This window comes from Lissotriton helveticus, chromosome 12, assembly GCF_964261635.1.
Source record: "Lissotriton helveticus chromosome 12, aLisHel1.1, whole genome shotgun sequence".
Lineage (NCBI taxonomy): Eukaryota > Metazoa > Chordata > Amphibia > Caudata > Salamandridae > Lissotriton > Lissotriton helveticus.
The window spans coordinates 161,887,076-161,905,397 of NC_136073.1; the positions used below are offsets into that span (position 1 = coordinate 161,887,076).

General features: G+C 42.9%; 10 non-coding genes across 10 annotated transcripts; all 10 read left to right on the forward strand.

Moving 5' to 3' along the window:
* The first annotated feature begins 2,075 nt into the window (after positions 1-2,075).
* TRNAS-CGA (transfer RNA serine (anticodon CGA)) lies at positions 2,076-2,157 on the forward strand. The gene has a single exon. It is a non-coding gene; the product is annotated as a tRNA-Ser (tRNA).
* A 624-nt stretch (positions 2,158-2,781) lies between these two features.
* On the forward strand, positions 2,782-2,863 carry TRNAS-CGA (transfer RNA serine (anticodon CGA)). The gene has a single exon. It is a non-coding gene; the product is annotated as a tRNA-Ser (tRNA).
* A 624-nt stretch (positions 2,864-3,487) lies between these two features.
* Positions 3,488-3,569, forward strand: TRNAS-CGA (transfer RNA serine (anticodon CGA)). The gene has a single exon. It is a non-coding gene; the product is annotated as a tRNA-Ser (tRNA).
* Positions 3,570-6,303: 2,734 nt separating this feature from the next.
* TRNAS-CGA (transfer RNA serine (anticodon CGA)) lies at positions 6,304-6,386 on the forward strand. Its single transcript has one exon. It is a non-coding gene; the product is annotated as a tRNA-Ser (tRNA).
* A 622-nt stretch (positions 6,387-7,008) lies between these two features.
* Positions 7,009-7,090, forward strand: TRNAS-CGA (transfer RNA serine (anticodon CGA)). Its single transcript has one exon. It is a non-coding gene; the product is annotated as a tRNA-Ser (tRNA).
* Positions 7,091-8,422: 1,332 nt separating this feature from the next.
* Positions 8,423-8,504, forward strand: TRNAS-UGA (transfer RNA serine (anticodon UGA)). The gene has a single exon. It is a non-coding gene; the product is annotated as a tRNA-Ser (tRNA).
* A 624-nt stretch (positions 8,505-9,128) lies between these two features.
* TRNAS-CGA (transfer RNA serine (anticodon CGA)) lies at positions 9,129-9,210 on the forward strand. The gene has a single exon. It is a non-coding gene; the product is annotated as a tRNA-Ser (tRNA).
* A 1,318-nt stretch (positions 9,211-10,528) lies between these two features.
* Positions 10,529-10,610, forward strand: TRNAS-UGA (transfer RNA serine (anticodon UGA)). The gene has a single exon. It is a non-coding gene; the product is annotated as a tRNA-Ser (tRNA).
* Positions 10,611-11,239: 629 nt separating this feature from the next.
* TRNAS-UGA (transfer RNA serine (anticodon UGA)) lies at positions 11,240-11,321 on the forward strand. The gene has a single exon. It is a non-coding gene; the product is annotated as a tRNA-Ser (tRNA).
* Positions 11,322-18,173: 6,852 nt separating this feature from the next.
* Positions 18,174-18,255, forward strand: TRNAS-CGA (transfer RNA serine (anticodon CGA)). The gene has a single exon. It is a non-coding gene; the product is annotated as a tRNA-Ser (tRNA).
* The last annotated feature ends 67 nt before the right edge of the window (positions 18,256-18,322 follow it).

An 18,322-nucleotide genomic window follows, 5' to 3' on the forward strand; every position in this document is an offset into this window, starting at 1 on the left:
GGCAGATTGGCGTCATTTTGGTCCCGGCCATCTGGTCGCCCCTCTCGCCTCGGCCATCTGGTCGCCCTGGAAGTCATGATGAGGTGCCATTCGCCTCCCGGATCCCAGCGAGGGCTCCAGGAGGTCGGGTACTTTCGCGCCTTGGGTCCCCTCTGTCACCTCGTGTGCACAGATTGCAAGAAAGTCAGGTAATTTCCCTCCGGATTACTAGGGACAGGGTACGCCCGGACACCCCTCCAAGGTTGGTGGTTCTCTGCTAGGGGGACCAGATGGGCTATGCCTGGGTAACACCTCCCTAGGCCACCCGGGGCTTCCTTCCTCCAGGCCAACGGCTTGTCAAATTGCCCAGGACGGGCTCCATGGCTCTTGGGCAGTCGTCCCCCGGGCGTCCGGGGCTCCATCCCTGCCGACGGCATGGAAAAGTGCCCGGGACGGGCTCCATACGTCCCGGGCAGTCCTCCCCCGGGCGTCCGGGGCACCCATCTCCAGGAGGCCAACAGCATGGCAAAGTACCCGGGACGGGCTCCATGGGTCCCGGGCAGTCCTCCCCCAGGCATCCGGGGCTTCCATCTCCAGGCCAACGGCAGGTCAAAGTGCCCAGGACGGGCTCCACGGGTCCCTGGCAGTCCTCCCCCACCGGGCGTCCGGGGCTCCCTTCCCCAGGCCAACGGCATGCCAGAGTGCCCAGGACGGGCTCCACGAGTCCCGGGCGTCCGGGGCTCCCTTCCCCGGGACACCGGCTTGTCAGAGTGCCCATGACGGGCTCCACGGGTCCCGGGTATCTGGGACTCCCTTCCCTGGGCCAACGGCATGCCGGAGTTCCCAGGACAGGCTCCAAGGGTCCCGGGCGTCCGGGGCTCCCTTCCCCGGTCCGACGGCTTGTCAGAGTGCCCAGGACGGGCTCCACGGCTCCCGGGCGTTCGGGGTTCCCTTCCCCGGGTCAGCGGCATGTCAGAGTGCCCAGGACGAGTTCCACGGGTCCCGGGCAGTCCTCCCCCGGGCGTCCGGGGCTCCCTTCCCCGGGCCGTCGGCAGGTCAGAGTGCCCAGGACGGGCTCCATGGGTCCCGGGCAGTCCTCCCCCCGGGCGTCCGGGGCTCCCTTCCCCGGGCAGACGGCAGGTCAGAGTGCCCAGGACGGGCTCCACGGGTCCCGGGCAGTCCTCCCCCCGGGCGTCCGGCGCTCCCTTCTCCAGGCCGATGGCAGGTCAGAGTGACCAGGACGGGCTCCACGGGTCCCGGGCAGTCCTCTCCCGGGCGTACGTGGTTGTCCGACAGATTCGGGCAGATGTGCTTTTACGAACCGGATCGGAATCGGCCCAAATAATAATAATAATCCACATTTGTAAGGCGCACAATCACCCGTAAGGGTCTCTAGGCGCTAGGGGCCGTTGGGAAGATTAAGCAAGCTATTGCCCAGAGTCACATGCTGCTGGGCTAATCTGCCGCCGGTGCCGGGGATCGAACCGTGATCCCCAGATTCCGGAGTCAGCCGCCCTAGCCGCGGCGCCAGCTATTTCCCAGAGTCACGTGGTGCTGGGCTAATCTGCGGCCGGTGCCGGGGATCGAACCCTGATCTCTGGGATGCTCGAGGGTTACTACGCGCTCTACAAAAACCTTAAATAAAAAAATCTCCAGATTCCGGAGTCAGCCGCCCTAGCCGCGGCGCCAGCTATTTCCCAGAGTCACCTGGTGCTGGGCTAATCTGCCGCCGGTGCCGGGGATCGAACCGTGATCTCCAGATTCCGGAGTCAGCCTCCCTAGCCGCGGCGCCAGCTATTTCCCAGAGTCACGTGGTGCTGGGCTAATCTGCGGCCGGTGCCGGGGATCGAACCCTGATCTCTGGGATGCTCGAGGGTTACTACGTGCTCTACAAAAACCTTAAATAAAAAAATCTCCAGATTCCGGAGTCAGCCGCCCTAGCCGCGGCGCCAGCTATTTCCCAGAGTCACCTGGTGCTGGGCTAATCTGCCGCCGGTGCCGGGGATCGAACCGTGATCCCCAGATGGGGATATCCCAAAAATCTGGCATGGATATGGCCCGCCAGGACTGGTTTGGGCACCCCTGGCTTACAGTAAGTTGTTGTGGCCGAGTGGTTAAGGGGATGGACTCGAAATCCATTGGGGTCTCCCCGCGCAGGTTCGAATCCTGCCAACAACGAGAGTATTTTCGTCTTCTGATACAATTTTAGAAGTTAACCTTTAGTATTTCTTCCATGTCAGTTTTATAAATAGGTGGCTTATATTGGTGTCACTATTGCCTCTTCACATATTTATTTTTGCTACCCCTTTCATGTCTTTGCTATACCTCTCTTCCTACATTAGCGATGGTGCAAACGCTTCAAAATATTATACCCTGGCTCTCTCAGTCATACCTGCATGTGTACTTGAAACTTACTTTACCAATGAAAGAAGCAAATAGAGAAATAGAACAAAAGTGCTTGCTGGATTAGGCAAACACACTTCATAAAACTGCATTTTCTTTTTTATTCTCCCGTGTTACAAGCTTAACTGCTCCCTGTGTAATTTCTCTTAACCTGCTGTCCCAGGAAGATAATTTTATCTACAGGCTCTTTCTGTGTTTTTTCCCTAGTCTTTCTTTCTCTTTTCTTAGCTGTGTAACTGTTCCTTTACGTGCTCTATTTAGGCGCCATTAATCTCATTTGAGCTCCTTGTACCTGCTTGTTTGTATTGTTTTTAAAAAGTGCATTGCAGAACATCAGGAATTTGCTGTGGGACACCTTGAAAACTTTCATACAGATTATTTGCACAAAGCTTACAGAAAGTTGTTGTGGCCGAGTGGTTAAGGCGATGGACTCGAAATCCATTGGGGTCTCCCCGCGCAGGTTCGAATCCAGCCGACAACGAGAGTATTTTTATCTTCGGCTACAATTTTAGAAGTTAACCTTTAGTATTTCTTCCATGTCAGTTTTATAAATAGGTGGCTTATATTGGTGTCACTATTGCCTCTTCACATATTTATTTTTGCTACCCCTTTCATGTCTTTGCTATACCTCTCTTCCTACATTAGCGATGGTGCAAACGCTACGAAATATTATACCCTGGCTCTCTCAGTCATACCTGCATGTGTACTTGAAACTTACTTTACCAATGAAAGAAGCAAATAGAGAAATAGAACAAAAGTGCTTGCTGGATTAGGCAAACACACTTCATAAAACTTTATTTTCTTTTTTATTCTCCCGTGTTACAAGCTTAACTGCTCCCTGTGTAATTTCTCTTAACCTGCTGTCCCAGGAAGATAATTTTATCTACAGGCTCTTTCTGTGTTTTTTACCTAGTCTTTCTTTCCCTTTTCTTAGCTGTGTAACTGTTCCTTTACGAGCTCTATTTAGGCGCCATTAATCTCATTTGAGCTCCTTGTACCTGCTTGTTTGTATGGTTTTTAAAAAGTGCATTGCAGAACATCAGGAATTTGCTGTGGGACACCTTGAAAACTTTCATACAGATTATTTGCACAAAGTTTACAGTACCTTGTTGTGGCTGAGTGGTTAAGGCGATGGACTCGAAATCCATTGGGGTCTCCCCGCGCAGGCTCGATTCCTGCCGACAACGAGAGTATTTTCGTCTTCTGATACAATTTTAGAAGTTAACCTTTAGTATTTCTTCCATGTCAGTTTTATAAATAGGTGGCTTATATTGGTGTCACTATTGCCTCTTCACATATTTATTTTTGCTACCCCTTTCATGTCTTTGCTATACCTCTCTTCCTACATTAGCGATGGTGCAAACGCTTCAAAATATTATACCCTGGCTCTCTCAGTCATACCTGCATGTGTACTTGAAACTTACTTTACCAATGAAAGAAGCAATTAGAGAAATAGAACAAAAGTGCTTGCTGGATTAGGCAAACACACTTCATAAAACTGCATTTTCTTTTTTATTCTCCCGTGTTACAAGCTTAACTGCTCCCTGTGTAATTTCTCTTAACCTGCTGTCCCAGGAAGATAATTTTATCTACAGGCTCTTTCTGTGTTTTTTCCCTAGTCTTTCTTTCCCTTTTCTTAGCTGTGTAACTGTTCCTTTACGTGCTCTATTTAGGCGCCATTAATCTCATTTGAGCTCCTTGTACCTGCTTGTTTGTATTGTTTTTAAAAAGTGCATTGCAGAACATCAGGAATTTGCTGTGGGACACCTTGAAAACTTTCATACAGATTATTTGCACCAAGCTTGCAGTAAGGTGTTGTGGCCGAGTGGTTAAGTCGATGGACTCGAAGTCTCCCTGCGAAGGTTCAAATGCTGCCGACAACGAGAGTATTTTCGGCTTCGGCTACAATTTTAGAAGTTAACCTTTAGTATTTCATCCATGTCAGTTTTATAAATAGGTGGCTTATACTGGTGTCACTATTGCCTCTTCACATATTTATTTTTGCTACCCCTTTCATGTCTTTGCCATACATCTCTTCCTACATTAGCGATGGTGCAAACGCTTCAAAATATTATACCCTGGCTCTCAGACATACCTGCATGTGCACTTGAAACTTACTTTACCAATAAAAGAAGCAAATAGAGAAATAGAAATAAAGTGCTTGCTGGATTAGGCAAACACACTTCATAAAAGGGCATTTTCTTTTTTATTCTCCCGTGTTACAAGCTTAACTGCTCCCTGTATAATTTTTCTTAACCTGCTGTCCCAGGAAGATAATTTTATCTACAGGCTCTTTCTGTGTTTTTCCCCTAGGCTTTCTTTCCCTTTTCTTAGCTGTGTAACTGTTCCTTTACGTGCTCTATTTAGGCGCCATTAATCTAATTTGAGCTCCTTGTACCTGCTTGTTTGTATTGTTTTTAAAAAGTGCATTGCAGAACATCAGGAATTTGCTGTGGGACACCTTGAAAACTTTCATACAGATTATTTGCACAAACCTTACTGTAAGTTGTTGTGGCTGAGTGTTTAAGGCAATGGGCTCGAAATCCATTGACTTCTCCCACGCAGGTTCGAATCCTGCTGACAACGAGAGTATTTTTATCTTCGTCTACAATTTTAGAAGATAACCTTTAGTATTTCTTCCATGTCAGTTTTATAAATAGGTGGCTTATTTTGGTGTCACTCTTGCCTCTTCACATATTTATTATCGCTACCCCTTTCATGTCTTTGCTATACCTCTCTTCCTACATCAGCGCTGGTGCAAGCGCTTCAAATTATTATACCCTGGCTCTCTCAGTCATATCTGCATGTGCACTTGAAACTTACTTTACCAATAAAAGAAGCAAATAGAGAAATAGAACAAAAGTGCTTGCTGGATTAGGCAAAGACACTTCATAAAAGTGCATTTTACTTTTTTATTCTCCCGTGTTACAAGTTTAACTGCTCCCTGTGTAATTTCTCTTAACCTGCTGTCCCAGGAAGATAATTTTATCTACAGGCTCTTTCTGTGTTTTTCCCTAGTCTTTCTTTCCCTTTTCTTAGCTGTGTAACTGTTCCTTTGCTTTACGTGCTCTATTTAGGCGCCATTAATCTCATTTGAGCTCCTTGTACCTGCTTGTTTGTATTGATTTTAAAAAGTGCATTGCAGAACATCAGGAATTTGCTGTGGGACACCTTGAAAACTTTCATACAGATTATTTGCACAAAACGTACTGTAAGTTGTTGTGGCTGAGTGGTTAAGGCGATGGACGTGAAAGCCATTGGGGTCTCCCAGCGCAGTTTCGAATCCTGCCGGCAGCAAGAGTATTTTTATCTTCGGCTACAATTTTAGAAGTTAACCTTTAGTATTTCTTCCATCTCAGTTTTATAAATAGGTAGCTTATTTTGGTGTCACTATTGCCTCTTCACATATTTATTATCAATACCCCTTTCATGTCTTTGCTATACCTCTCTTCCTACATCAGCGCTGGTGCAAGCGCTTCAAATTATTATACCCTTGCTCTCTCAGTCATTCCTGCATGTGCACTTGAAACTTACTTTACCAATAAAAGAAGCAAATAGAGAAATAGAACAAACGTGCTTGCTGGATTAGGCAAACACACTTCATAAAAGTGCATTTTCTTTTTTATTCTCCCGTGTTACAAGCTTAACTGCTCCCTGTGTAATTTCTCTTAACCTGCTGTCCCAGGAATATAATTTTATCTACAGGCTCTTTCTGTGCTTTTTCCCTAGTCTTTCTTTCTCTTTTCTTAGCTGTGTAACTGTTCCTTTACGTGCTCTATTTAGGCGCCATTAATCTCATTTGAGCTCCTTGTACCTGCTTGTTGTTATTGTTTTTAAAAAGTGCATTGCAGAACATCAGGAATTTGCTGTGGGACACCTTGAAAACTTTCATACAGATTATTTGCACAAAGCTTACAGAAAGTTGTTGTGGCCGAGTGGTTAAGGTGATGGACGCGAAATCCATTGGGGTCTCTCCGCGCAGGTTCGAATCCTGCCGACAAACGAGAGTATTTTCATCTTCGGCTACAATTTTAGAAGTTAACCTTTAGTATTTCTTCCATGTCAGTTTTATAAATAGGTGGCTTATATTGGTGTCACTATTGCCTCTTCACATATTTATTTTTGCTACCCCTTTCATGTCTTTGCCATACCTCTCTTCCTACATTAGCGATGGTGAAAACGCTTCAAAATATTATACCCTGGCTCTCAGTCATACCTGCATGTGCACTTGAAACTTACTTTACCAATAAAAGAAGCAAATAGAGAAATAGAAATAAAGTGCTTGCTGGATTAGGCAAACACACTTCATAAAAGGGCATTTTCTTTTTTATTCTCCCGTGTTACAAGCTTAACTGCTCCCTGTATAATTTCTCTTAACCTGCTGTCCCAGGAAGATAATTTTATCTACAGGCTCTTTCTGTGTTTTTTCCCTAGGCTTTCTTTCCCTTTTCTTAGCTGTGTAACTGTTCCTTTACGTGCTCTATTTAGGCGCCATTAATCTAATTTGAGCTCCTTGTACCTGCTTGTTTGTATTGTTTTTAAAAAGTGCATTGCAGAACATCAGGAATTTGCTGTGGGACACCTTGAAAACTTTCATACAGATTATTTGCACAAAGCTTACAGAAAGTTGTTGTGGCCGAGTGGTTAAGGCGATGGACTCGAAATCCATTGGGGTCTCCCCGCGCAGGTTCGAATCCTGCCGACAACGAGAGTATTTTTATCTTCGGCTACAATTTTAGAAGTTAACCTTTAGTATTTCTTCCATGTCAGTTTTATAAATAGGTGGCTTATATTGGTGTCACTATTGCCTCTTCACATATTTATTTTTGCTACCCCTTTCATGTCTTTGCTATACCTCTCTTCCTACATTAGCGATGGTGCAAACGCTACGAAATATTATACCCTGGCTCTCAGACATACCTGCATGTGCACTTGAAACTTACTTTACCAATAAAAGAAGCAAATAGAGAAATAGAAATAAAGTGCTTGCTGGATTAGGCAAACACACTTCATAAAAGGGCATTTTCTTTTTTATTCTCCCGTGTTACAAGCTTAACTGCTCCCTGTATAATTTCTCTTAACCTGCTGTCCCAGGAAGATAATTTTATCTACAGGCTCTTTCTGTGTTTTTCCCCTAGGCTTTCTTTCCCTTTTCTTAGCTGTGTAACTGTTCCTTTACGTGCTCTATTTAGGCGCCATTAATCTAATTTGAGCTCCTTGTACCTGCTTGTTTGTATTGTTTTTAAAAAGTGCATTGCAGAACATCAGGAATTTGCTGTGGGACACCTTGAAAACTTTCATACAGATTATTTGCACAAACCTTACTGTAAGTTGTTGTGGCTGAGTGTTTAAGGCAATGGGCTCGAAATCCATTGACTTCTCCCACGCAGGTTCGAATCCTGCTGACAACGAGAGTATTTTTATCTTCGTCTACAATTTTAGAAGATAACCTTTAGTATTTCTTCCATGTCAGTTTTATAAATAGGTGGCTTATTTTGGTGTCACTCTTGCCTCTTCACATGTTTATTATCGCTACCCCTTTCATGTCTTTGCTATACCTCTCTTCCTACATCAGCGCTGGTGCAAGCGCTTCAAATTATTATACCCTGGCTCTCTCAGTCATATCTGCATGTGCACTTGAAACTTACTTTACCAATAAAAGAAGCAAATAGAGAAATAGAACAAAAGTGCTTGCTGGATTAGGCAAAGACACTTCATAAAAGTGCATTTTACTTTTTTATTCTCCCGTGTTACAAGTTTAACTGCTCCCTGTGTAATTTCTCTTAACCTGCTGTCCCAGGAAGATAATTTTATCTACAGGCTCTTTCTGTGTTTTTCCCTAGTCTTTCTTTCCCTTTTCTTAGCTGTGTAACTGTTCCTTTGCTTTACGTGCTCTATTTAGGCGCCATTAATCTCATTTGAGCTCCTTGTACCTGCTTGTTTGTATTGATTTTAAAAAGTGCATTGCAGAACATCAGGAATTTGCTGTGGGACACCTTGAAAACTTTCATACAGATTATTTGCACAAAGCGTACTGTAAGTTGTTGTGGCCGAGTGGTTAAGGCGATGGACGTGAAATCCATTGGGGTCTCCCAGCGCAGTTTCGAATCCTGCCGGCAGCAAGAGTATTTTTATCTTCGGCTACAATTTTAGAAGTTAACCTTTAGTATTTCTTCCATCTCAGTTTTATAAATAGGTAGCTTATTTTGGTGTCACTATTGCCTCTTCACATATTTATTATCAATACCCCTTTCATGTCTTTGCTATACCTCTCTTCCTACATCAGCGCTGGTGCAAGCGCTTCAAATTATTATACCCTTGCTCTCTCAGTCATTCCTGCATGTGCACTTGAAACTTACTTTACCAATAAAAGAAGCAAATAGAGAAATAGAACAAACGTGCTTGCTGGATTAGGCAAACACACTTCATAAAAGTGCATTTTCTTTTTTATTCTCCCGTGTTACAAGCTTAACTGCTCCCTGTGTAATTTCTCTTAACCTGCTGTCCCAGGAATATAATTTTATCTACAGGCTCTTTCTGTGCTTTTTCCCTAGTCTTTCTTTCTCTTTTCTTAGCTGTGTAACTGTTCCTTTACGTGCTCTATTTAGGCGCCATTAATCTCATTTGAGCTCCTTGTACCTGCTTGTTGTTATTGTTTTTAAAAAGTGCATTGCAGAACATCAGGAATTTGCTGTGGGACACCTTGAAAACTTTCATACAGATTATTTGCACAAAGCTTACAGACAGTTGTTGTGGCCGAGTGGTTAAGGTGATGGACGCGAAATCCATTGGGGTCTCTCCGCGCAGGTTCGAATCCTGCCGACATCGAGAGTATTTTCATCTTCGGCTACAATTTTAGAAGTTAACCTTTAGTATTTCTTCCATGTCAGTTTTATAAATAGGTGGCTTATATTGGTGTCACTATTGCCTCTTCACATATTTATTTTTGCTACCCCTTTCATGTCTTTGCTATACCTCTCTTCCTACATTAGCGATGGTGCAAACGCTTCAAAATATTATACCCTGGCTCTCTCAGTCATACCTGCATGTGTACTTGAAACTTACTTTACCAATGAAAGAAGCAATTAGAGAAATAGAACAAAAGTGCTTGCTGGATTAGGCAAACACACTTCATAAAACTGCATTTTCTTTTTTATTCTCCCGTGTTACAAGCTTAACTGCTCCCTGTGTAATTTCTCTTAACCTGCTGTCCCAGGAAGATAATTTTATCTACAGGCTCTTTCTGTGTTTTTTCCCTAGTCTTTCTTTCCCTTTTCTTAGCTGTGTAACTGTTCCTTTACGTGCTCTATTTAGGCGCCATTAATCTCATTTGAGCTCCTTGTACCTGCTTGTTTGTATTGTTTTTAAAAAGTGCATTGCAGAACATCAGGAATTTGCTGTGGGACACCTTGAAAACTTTCATACAGATTATTTGCACCAAGCTTGCAGTAAGGTGTTGTGGCCGAGTGGTTAAGGCGATGGACTCGAAGTCTCCCTGCGCAGGTTCAAATCCTGCCGACTACGAGAGTATTTTCGGCTTCGGCTACAATTTTAGAAGTTAACCTTTAGTATTTCTTCCATGTCAGTTTTATAAATAGGTGGCTTATACTGGTGTCACTATTGCCTCTTCACATATTTATTTTTGCTACCCCTTTCATGTCTTTGCCATACATCTCTTCCTACATTAGCGATGGTGCAAACGCTTCAAAATATTATACCCTGGCTCTCAGACATACCTGCATGTGCACTTGAAACTTACTTTACCAATAAAAGAAGCAAATAGAGAAATAGAAATAAAGTGCTTGCTGGATTAGGCAAACACACTTCATAAAAGGGCATTTTCTTTTTTAATTTCCTGTGTTACAAGCTTAACTGCTCCCTGTATAATTTCTCTTAACCTGCTGTCCCAGGAAGATAATTTTATCTACAGGCTCTTTCTGTGTTTTTTCCCTAGGCTTTCTTTCCCTTTTCTTAGCTGTGTAACTGTTCCTTTACGTGCTCTATTTAGGCGCCATTAATCTAATTTGAGCTCCTTGTACCTGCTTGTTTGTATTGTTTTTAAAAAGTGCATTGCAGAACATCAGGAATTTGCTGTGGGACACCTTGAAAACTTTCCTACAGATTATTTGCACAAAGCTTACAGTAAGTTGTTGTGGCCGAGTGGTTAAGGCGATGGACTTGAAATCCATTGGGGTCTCCCCGCGCAGGTTTGAATCCTGCCGACAACGAGAGTATTTTCGTCTTCTGATACAATTTTAGAAGTTAACCTTTAGTATTTCTTCCATGTCAGTTTTATAAATAGGTGGCTTATTTTGGTGTCACTCTTGCCTCTTCACATATTTATTATCGCTACCCCTTTCATGTCTTTGCTATACCTCTCTTCCTACATCAGCGCTGGTGCAAGCGCTTCAAATTATTATACCCTGGCTCTCTCAGTCATATCTGCATGTGCACTTGAAACTTACTTTACCAATAAAAGAAGCAAATAGAGAAATAGAACAAAAGTGCTTGCTGGATTAGGCAAAGACACTTCATAAAAGTGCATTTTACTTTTTTATTCTCCCGTGTTACAAGTTTAACTGCTCCCTGTGTAATTTCTCTTAACCTGCTGTCCCAGGAAGATCATTTTATCTACAGGCTCTTTCTGTGTTTTTCCCTAGTCTTTCTTTCCCTTTTCTTAGCTGTGTAACTGTTCCTTTGCTTTACGTGCTCTATTTAGGCGCCATTAATCTCATTTGAGCTCCTTGTACCTGCTTGTTTGTATTGATTTTAAAAAGTGCATTGCAGAACATCAGGAATTTGCTGTGGGACACCTTGAAAACTTTCATACAGATTATTTGCACAAAGCATACTGTAAGTTGTTGTGGCCGAGTGGTTAAGGCGATGGACGTGAAATCCACTGGGGTCTCCCGGCGCAGTTTCGAATCCTGCCGACAGCAAGAGTATTTTTATCTTCTGCTACAATTTTAGAAGTTAACCTTTAGTATTTCTTCCATCTCAGTTTTATAAATATGTAGCTTATTTTGGTGTCACTATTGCCTCTTCACGGTTACGGGGGGCGTGGCTTACGCGCCGGCGGGTGATGGCGCTTCTCCCGTGAGCTCCGGACATACGCGGGACTCTTCACTGTACTTCTGCTGTTTTCCCCGCACACGAAGTCTGGCAAACGGCTTCCATACACGGCGGAACATGGTCCCCGTGTCTTACAAACATCAGCGGCGCTCGTAATTGCCGCTTTGCTATCTTTGGCTGCCGTCTCTTCTCCACTTTGTCACGGGACGCGAGCGGCCGCCATTTTGAGCCGCCGCGCTCGCGTCCCGTTTTCTGACATTTTCGTCGCCCCAATGGCCCGTCTGCTGCAATGACTGCTCATCCTGGGACAAGGTATGTGCCAAGGTATGCACCTCCTGCTACCATCACGTTTTTCTGACTTTTACCGCCAAAGTTCTCCTCAAGACCTCTACTCCTATTCATAATACATCTTGGCGGCCATTTTGAGGTGCTCCTTGCGCAATACCTCATACCTTCCTTTCCTATGATGTTAACCCTTCATGGTACAGTTAATACTTACCTTGGGTCCCATATTTCATGAACGCTTTGCTGTTTCCTTGATACTGTATTCCTGAATGGTGTCTTTGGCTTCGCATGAACCTGATTTTTGCTGCATCTCGACGCATATTGTATAATTTTGCAGTATTGCTTCTCCACTGCCACATGGTACCTTATACGTGACCTCTTCTTTCCAGTACTTCGTATACCTCGGCGCATAGGGTCTCAACAAAGCGATTGTTGCGGTGTGACTTTCCTTCCTGTGGGCCTCCCAGTTTGCCCCTCTGTTGGCATCATGTCGCAGAACGCAGTCCACGCGAGAGCGTCTGTCACCGGTACCACACCGAAACGCCATAAAAATGACCCTCCATCTCCAATCCGCTCCTCTCAGAACCCTGTGCTGGATTCCATTTTAGAAGAGGTACGTGGCCTCCAACCTTTCATGGTGGCAACCAATGAGAAGCTCAAGCAGATAGAAGACAGATGGGTCGTCATGGAAAATACAGTCCTGCAACTAGAACAACGCATTAGTGACGTCCAGGATCTCTCTACAAAAATTCCTATTCTTGAAAAGGAGATACAGCTGTTGAAACTTCACACAGAGGACCTTGAAAATCGTAACAGGCGGAATAACCTCCGTATTTATGGTGTTCCGGAGTCCCTTGGGGAGGGTGATATGGTGTCCTTCATCCGCAAATTCCTCTACGAACTTTTGGAACTCCAACCTGAATCTACTCCCCTAAATATACAACGTGCTCATCGTTTGGGACGTCCAACATCTAACCCGGCCAAACCCAGAGGCATTATCCTACTTTTCCTGGAATTCACTGAATTGATGACTGTTCTTAAAGCTGCAAGAGCGAAACGTCGCCTTATTTGGTCGGGCCACAACATCTTCATAGCCCAGGATTTATCGAATGCCACGAATGCACGCCGCAAGGAGTTCCTTAATCTGCGTCCACGTATGAGGGAATTAAGCATTCAATATGGAATTCTTCATCCTTGTCTCTGCAGAATAACGCACAATGGTCGTTCCCGTACCTTTGAGGATCCGCAGAAGCTTCGAGAGTATCTACAAACCGTCTCTACTTCCACGATGGACACTAATGACTGAAAATAACTCTTTTCTACATTCTGCCCTCACATTTCATATGTCATGACGACTGTTGTGGCCTTGTCTAGATCTCTTTCGTGTCATTTTTTACTATGACTTCTCTTCCTCTTGATTGTATCCTATCTATATTCCCGCGTTGTCCTCGCTCTGTGGGGTGGGCGCCCGCGTTGGCGTCTCCATGCTCCTACTTTCTAAACATTCTCTTTTTTCTCAGATCTGGCGTCTTTGCCTTGATCTGTTTCTTATCTTTTTCCTTCTTTTTCTTTCCTTTCTTTTTCTTCTTCTTTTCACAGGCCATTCATGTTTATCCCTCGCTCATTTATGTTCCGTTCTCTTCTTTGTGTTACTTATTTCCTTTCTTATTGATAAATCCAGTATTCCTCATTGTTCCTCCTCGCTCTTCCCAATGACCGTGATGCTTCCTTGTCTATTGTTTCTCTATATTTACCCGATTACTATTGCCTTTGTTTCTACTTCGTATTTTATTATCATTTTTAACATGTTTGTCTCCATTGTCTCTCCTTATAGCTCCTTACCTGCAGTGTTTTGGACCCAGTTGTTACCCTCCTCCCTTGCCTTCCGTCATGTGTAACTTTGTAACGTGGAATGTTCGTGGTCTCGGCAACCCTGTTAAACGTCAAAAGGTATTGTCCCATTTATCCAAGTTAAATGCTCAGGTTGCTTTTCTCCAAGAAACGCATTGTACAGATGTCGAATCGTTGAAACTTAAGAGGGCATGGGTGGGTCAAGTTGTATTTTCTCCTGCTATTGATAAAAAAGGTGGTGTTGCTATTTTGTTTCGTAAAGGTTTGGATGTCCAAATTCTATCATCTCAATCGGATGTTGAAGGTCGTTGGGTTATGTCAAAAGTGACTATACAAAACAAAACTATGGTGCTCCTCAATATTTATGGTCCTGTCCGACCAGACCCTAAATTTTGGACTGATGTCAAAATCCTCATTTCCTCCATTGACTGCCCTAACATTGTCTTGGCGGGCGACCTTAACCAATGGTTAGACCCCTTTTCAGATAGACTATCCTCCTCCAAATTCCAACCTGATAAGACACACAAGTCCTTCCAATCAGCCATTGCTTCACGTCCCCTCTTCGATGTGTGGAAAACATGTCATCCAAACTTACTCGACTATACCTTCTACTCCAATGTTCACCACACCAGATCCAGAATTGATTATATTCTAGTCAGCAAATCCCTTCTCCCTGTGATTCAGACATCTGAAATTGGTTCTATTTTTCTTTCGGATCATGCACCTGTTTATGCCACTTTTGACCTGGCCCAAACCTCCTCCTCTTTCAATCGTTGGAAATTTAATACTTTCCTTCTCTCCGATTCTGTATTTCTGTCTAAAGTTAAAGATTTCATTTCTGAATACTTCTCCCTCAATTTACCCCAAGACACGTCAGTTTCAAATAATTGGGATGCTTTTAAAGCGGCTTTACGAGGTTTCACAATCTCTTATGTATCCAGGAAAAAGAAACTCAATCGTGAAAAATACACCACCCAACTTTCCAACATTAAAACCCTAGAACATTCTTACTTCTCGTCCAAGAATCCTGACGTCCTCCTCCAACTTATCAAAGCTAAATCTGAACTCAATCAAATTGCCACAGTTGAAGCTTGCAACACCCTCTTGAAGGTTAAATCTAAATTTCATGGGGGTCAGAATAAAGCGGGGAAAATGCTAGCAAACTATCTCAAAATTAAATCTGAACGAAAATCAATTGGCTCTATTCTCAATGAAGTAACCAATACAACGGTTTCCTCTGATGAGGATATTGCACAAGTCTTTCATAACTACTATAAACTCCTGTATACTGATGATACGCACCCTGATGATGATGACCTCTCCCGTTTCTTCAAAGACCTTCCTCCTCCCCCATCTCGCCCTACCGAATTCCATCACCTAGAGTCTGACATTACACCTCAGGAAATTCTCAAGGTAATTACCTCCCTCAAGAAAGCGAAAGCCCCTGGTCCAGATGGTCTACCAATTGAATTTTACGCCAACATGCATTCTATTTTTGTCCCCCATCTTTTACAACTTTTTAACTCCTTTATTGCAAATGCTAAAGCATCTGGCTCATTTTTGGACGCCCTAATAATCATAATCCCCAAACCTGACAAAGACCACTCCCTGTGTAAAAACTACCGTCCCATCTCCCTTATTAATTATGATTGTAAAATTTTTGCTAAAATTTTAGCGGCCCGCCTCGACTCCCTTATTCCTCTACTAATCTCAACCGATCAAGTTGGCTTTGTGAAAGGTAGACTTGCAGCTGACAATGCCCGTGTTTTCGCCAATATTATTTCCCACAGTAAACGATTCAAAGCCCCTCTAGCTGCCCTATCCCTAGACGCTGAGAAAGCGTTTGACCGAATTAATTGGAAATTCATGTTTAAAGCATTACAATGGTTTGGGTTTGGTCCCCACTTCATTTCCTTAGTTAAACTACTATATTCTGCTCCCCGTGCTAGTGTTTTTGTTAATAATCAATTCTCAAAATTTTTCCCCTTATCCAGAGGGACAAGACAAGGCTGTCCTCTTTCCCCTTTACTCTTTATTCTTTGTCTTGAACCCATTCTCATGAAAATCCGCTCCAACCCCCTAATTCAGGGGTTCAAACAGTCCTCGATTGAGACAAAAATTTCGGCTTATGCCGATGATGTCCTGGTCTACATGGCTAATCCTGTTTCTTCCCTTCCTCCATTTTTGGAAGAAGTCCGCTTATACTCCTCTGTTTCTGGTTATAAGCTTAATCTCTCTAAAACGGAGGTCCTACCCCTCAACTCATCCTGTTACCAATACATGTTTGCATCGACTGAATTTGCATGGTGCCCATCCAAGATCAAATACCTGGGTATTTGGTTCTCCTCTACCTTGCGTGACACACTCAAACTGACCTTTACCTCCCTTACTCAAAAGATTCAATCGCTCCTTCAATTGTGGTCTCCTCTTTTCCTTTCCTGGTGGGGTCGTTTAGACACCATCAAAATGATGATTTCCCCACATATTTTATACACTGTATCCATGCTCCCTGTGAAAATCCCTAAGTTGTTTTTCAATCGGCTGAACTCCATCTACTCCAAATTTCTGTGGAATAATAAAACACCTCGTATTGCCTTACATAAACTTACACGCCCAAAATCTGAAGGTGGGGTCCGCTTTCCTGATTTCCAATCGTACCATTCTGCCTTTTTAATAAAACAAGCCTTCTCATTGGCGTTCGATTTCAATGATACCCCTCTACCCAGATGGATTGCTGTCGAAAGGTCCTTGTTAAAGGATTTTTCTTTCCAACAATCCCTTTTCATGTCAAATTGTTCATTTTTGACTATACACCCTGTTCTGAAATACTCACATACTCTAATGCACAATATATTCTCGAAAGACTCGTCCCCCCTACAAACTTTTCTTTCCTCTAGCGTATGGTATAACAAATATCTTAAGTACAAGGGTAAATCTTTCTATTTCAAGTATTGGAAAGAAAAGGATATTATATTTGTGTACCAATTTTTTTCTGAATCATCCATTATTCCATTTGATGTACTGCAAACTATGTTTGATTTACCTGCACATTTTCGCAAAGAATTTGACATTATTACTTCTGCCATTCTCTCTCACCTATCTACCCTTCCTACTTTTGATATCCTTCCTTCCCTTACTCCTTCCACTCCTTTATATCCTATGTTTACTCAACAAATACCCAAAGCTGCTCTAATTTATAAACTGTTATTAGAGAATGTTGGCATTAGGCCTAAAACTGTTACTGAAATTGTTTGGGAAACTGATTTATCTTTCTCGTTACCTGTTGATGTTTGGGATCGCTTATGGTCTAAACTGTTTAAGACTTCGATTTCAGCTCGTATTACTCAGTCACTTTTTTTTCTTTACCATAGAGCTCTTATTACCCCCGTAAGCATAACAAAATTCTCCCCTTCCTCCTCACCCCTTTGTTGGTCATATTCCTCTCACTCAGGCACTCTCAAACACCTCTTATTTGATTGCCCATCAGTTCTTACTTTTTGGAACGCAGTTTGGAAATATTGCATGCGTATTTTTCATTTCTCTGAACCATTTTCATCGTTGCATATTTTTTTAGGTTCCCTATCAGATGCTCTGGACTTACATTCGTATAACGCTAAATTGTTTGATCTTCTCATTGCAACTGCTTTCAAAGTAATTTTGTCTTGCTGGAAGGATAACTCTAAATTGTCTGTGCATACATGGTGGAATTTTGTATGTGATGAGCACAGAATTGCAATTGCTTCTTCTTCTTCTGTCGCCTTAAAAATTAAATCTGATCTTACCTGGCTTCCTTTCTCTACCTTCTTATCCTCTTATCCCCCTCCCTAACCTTTCCCTCCTTTTTCTCTCTCTTCCTCTTTTTCTCTTTTCTTTTCTTATCTTTCTTTCTCTCTACTATTTTCTCCCATTTCATATTTTATCTGAACCTTTTTTCATCTCCACTTTTCTTTCATGATTATCTCATATTGGTTCTGTTCTATGTCATGCTGTTATATTTTGCTGTACTATTTTTCTTAAACAAAATAAAAACCTTATTAAACTGAAAAAAAAAACTATTGCCTCTTCACATATTTATTATCAATACCCCTTTCATGTCTTTGCTACACCTCTCTTCCTACATCAGCGCTGGTGCAAGCGCTTCAAATTATTATACCCTTGCTCTCTCAGTCATACCTGCATGTGCACTTGAAACTTACTTTACCAATAAAAGAAGCAAATAGAGAAATAGAACAAACGTGCTTGCTGGATTAGGCAAACACACTTCATAAAAGTGCATTTTCTTTTTTATTCTCCCGTGTTACAAGCTTAACTGCTCCCTGTGTAATTTCTCTTAACCTGCTGTCCCAGGAAGATAATTTTATCTACAGGCTCTTTCTGTGCTTTTTCCCTAGTCTTTCTTTCCCTTTTCTTAGCTGTGTAACTGTTCCTTTACGTGCTCTATTTAGGCACCATTAATCTCATTTGAGCTCCTTTTACCTGCTTGTTTGTATTGTTTTTAAAAAGTGCATTGCAGAACATCAGGAATTGGCTGTGGGACACCTTGAAAACTTTCATACAGATTATTTGCACAAAGCTTACAATAAGTTGTTGTGGCTGAGTGGTTAAGGCGATGGACTCGAAATCCATTGGGGACTCCCCGCGCAGGTTCGAATCCTGCCGACAACAAGAGTATTTTCGTCTTCGGCTACAATTTTAGAAGTTAACCTTTAGTATTTCTTCCATGTCAGTTTTA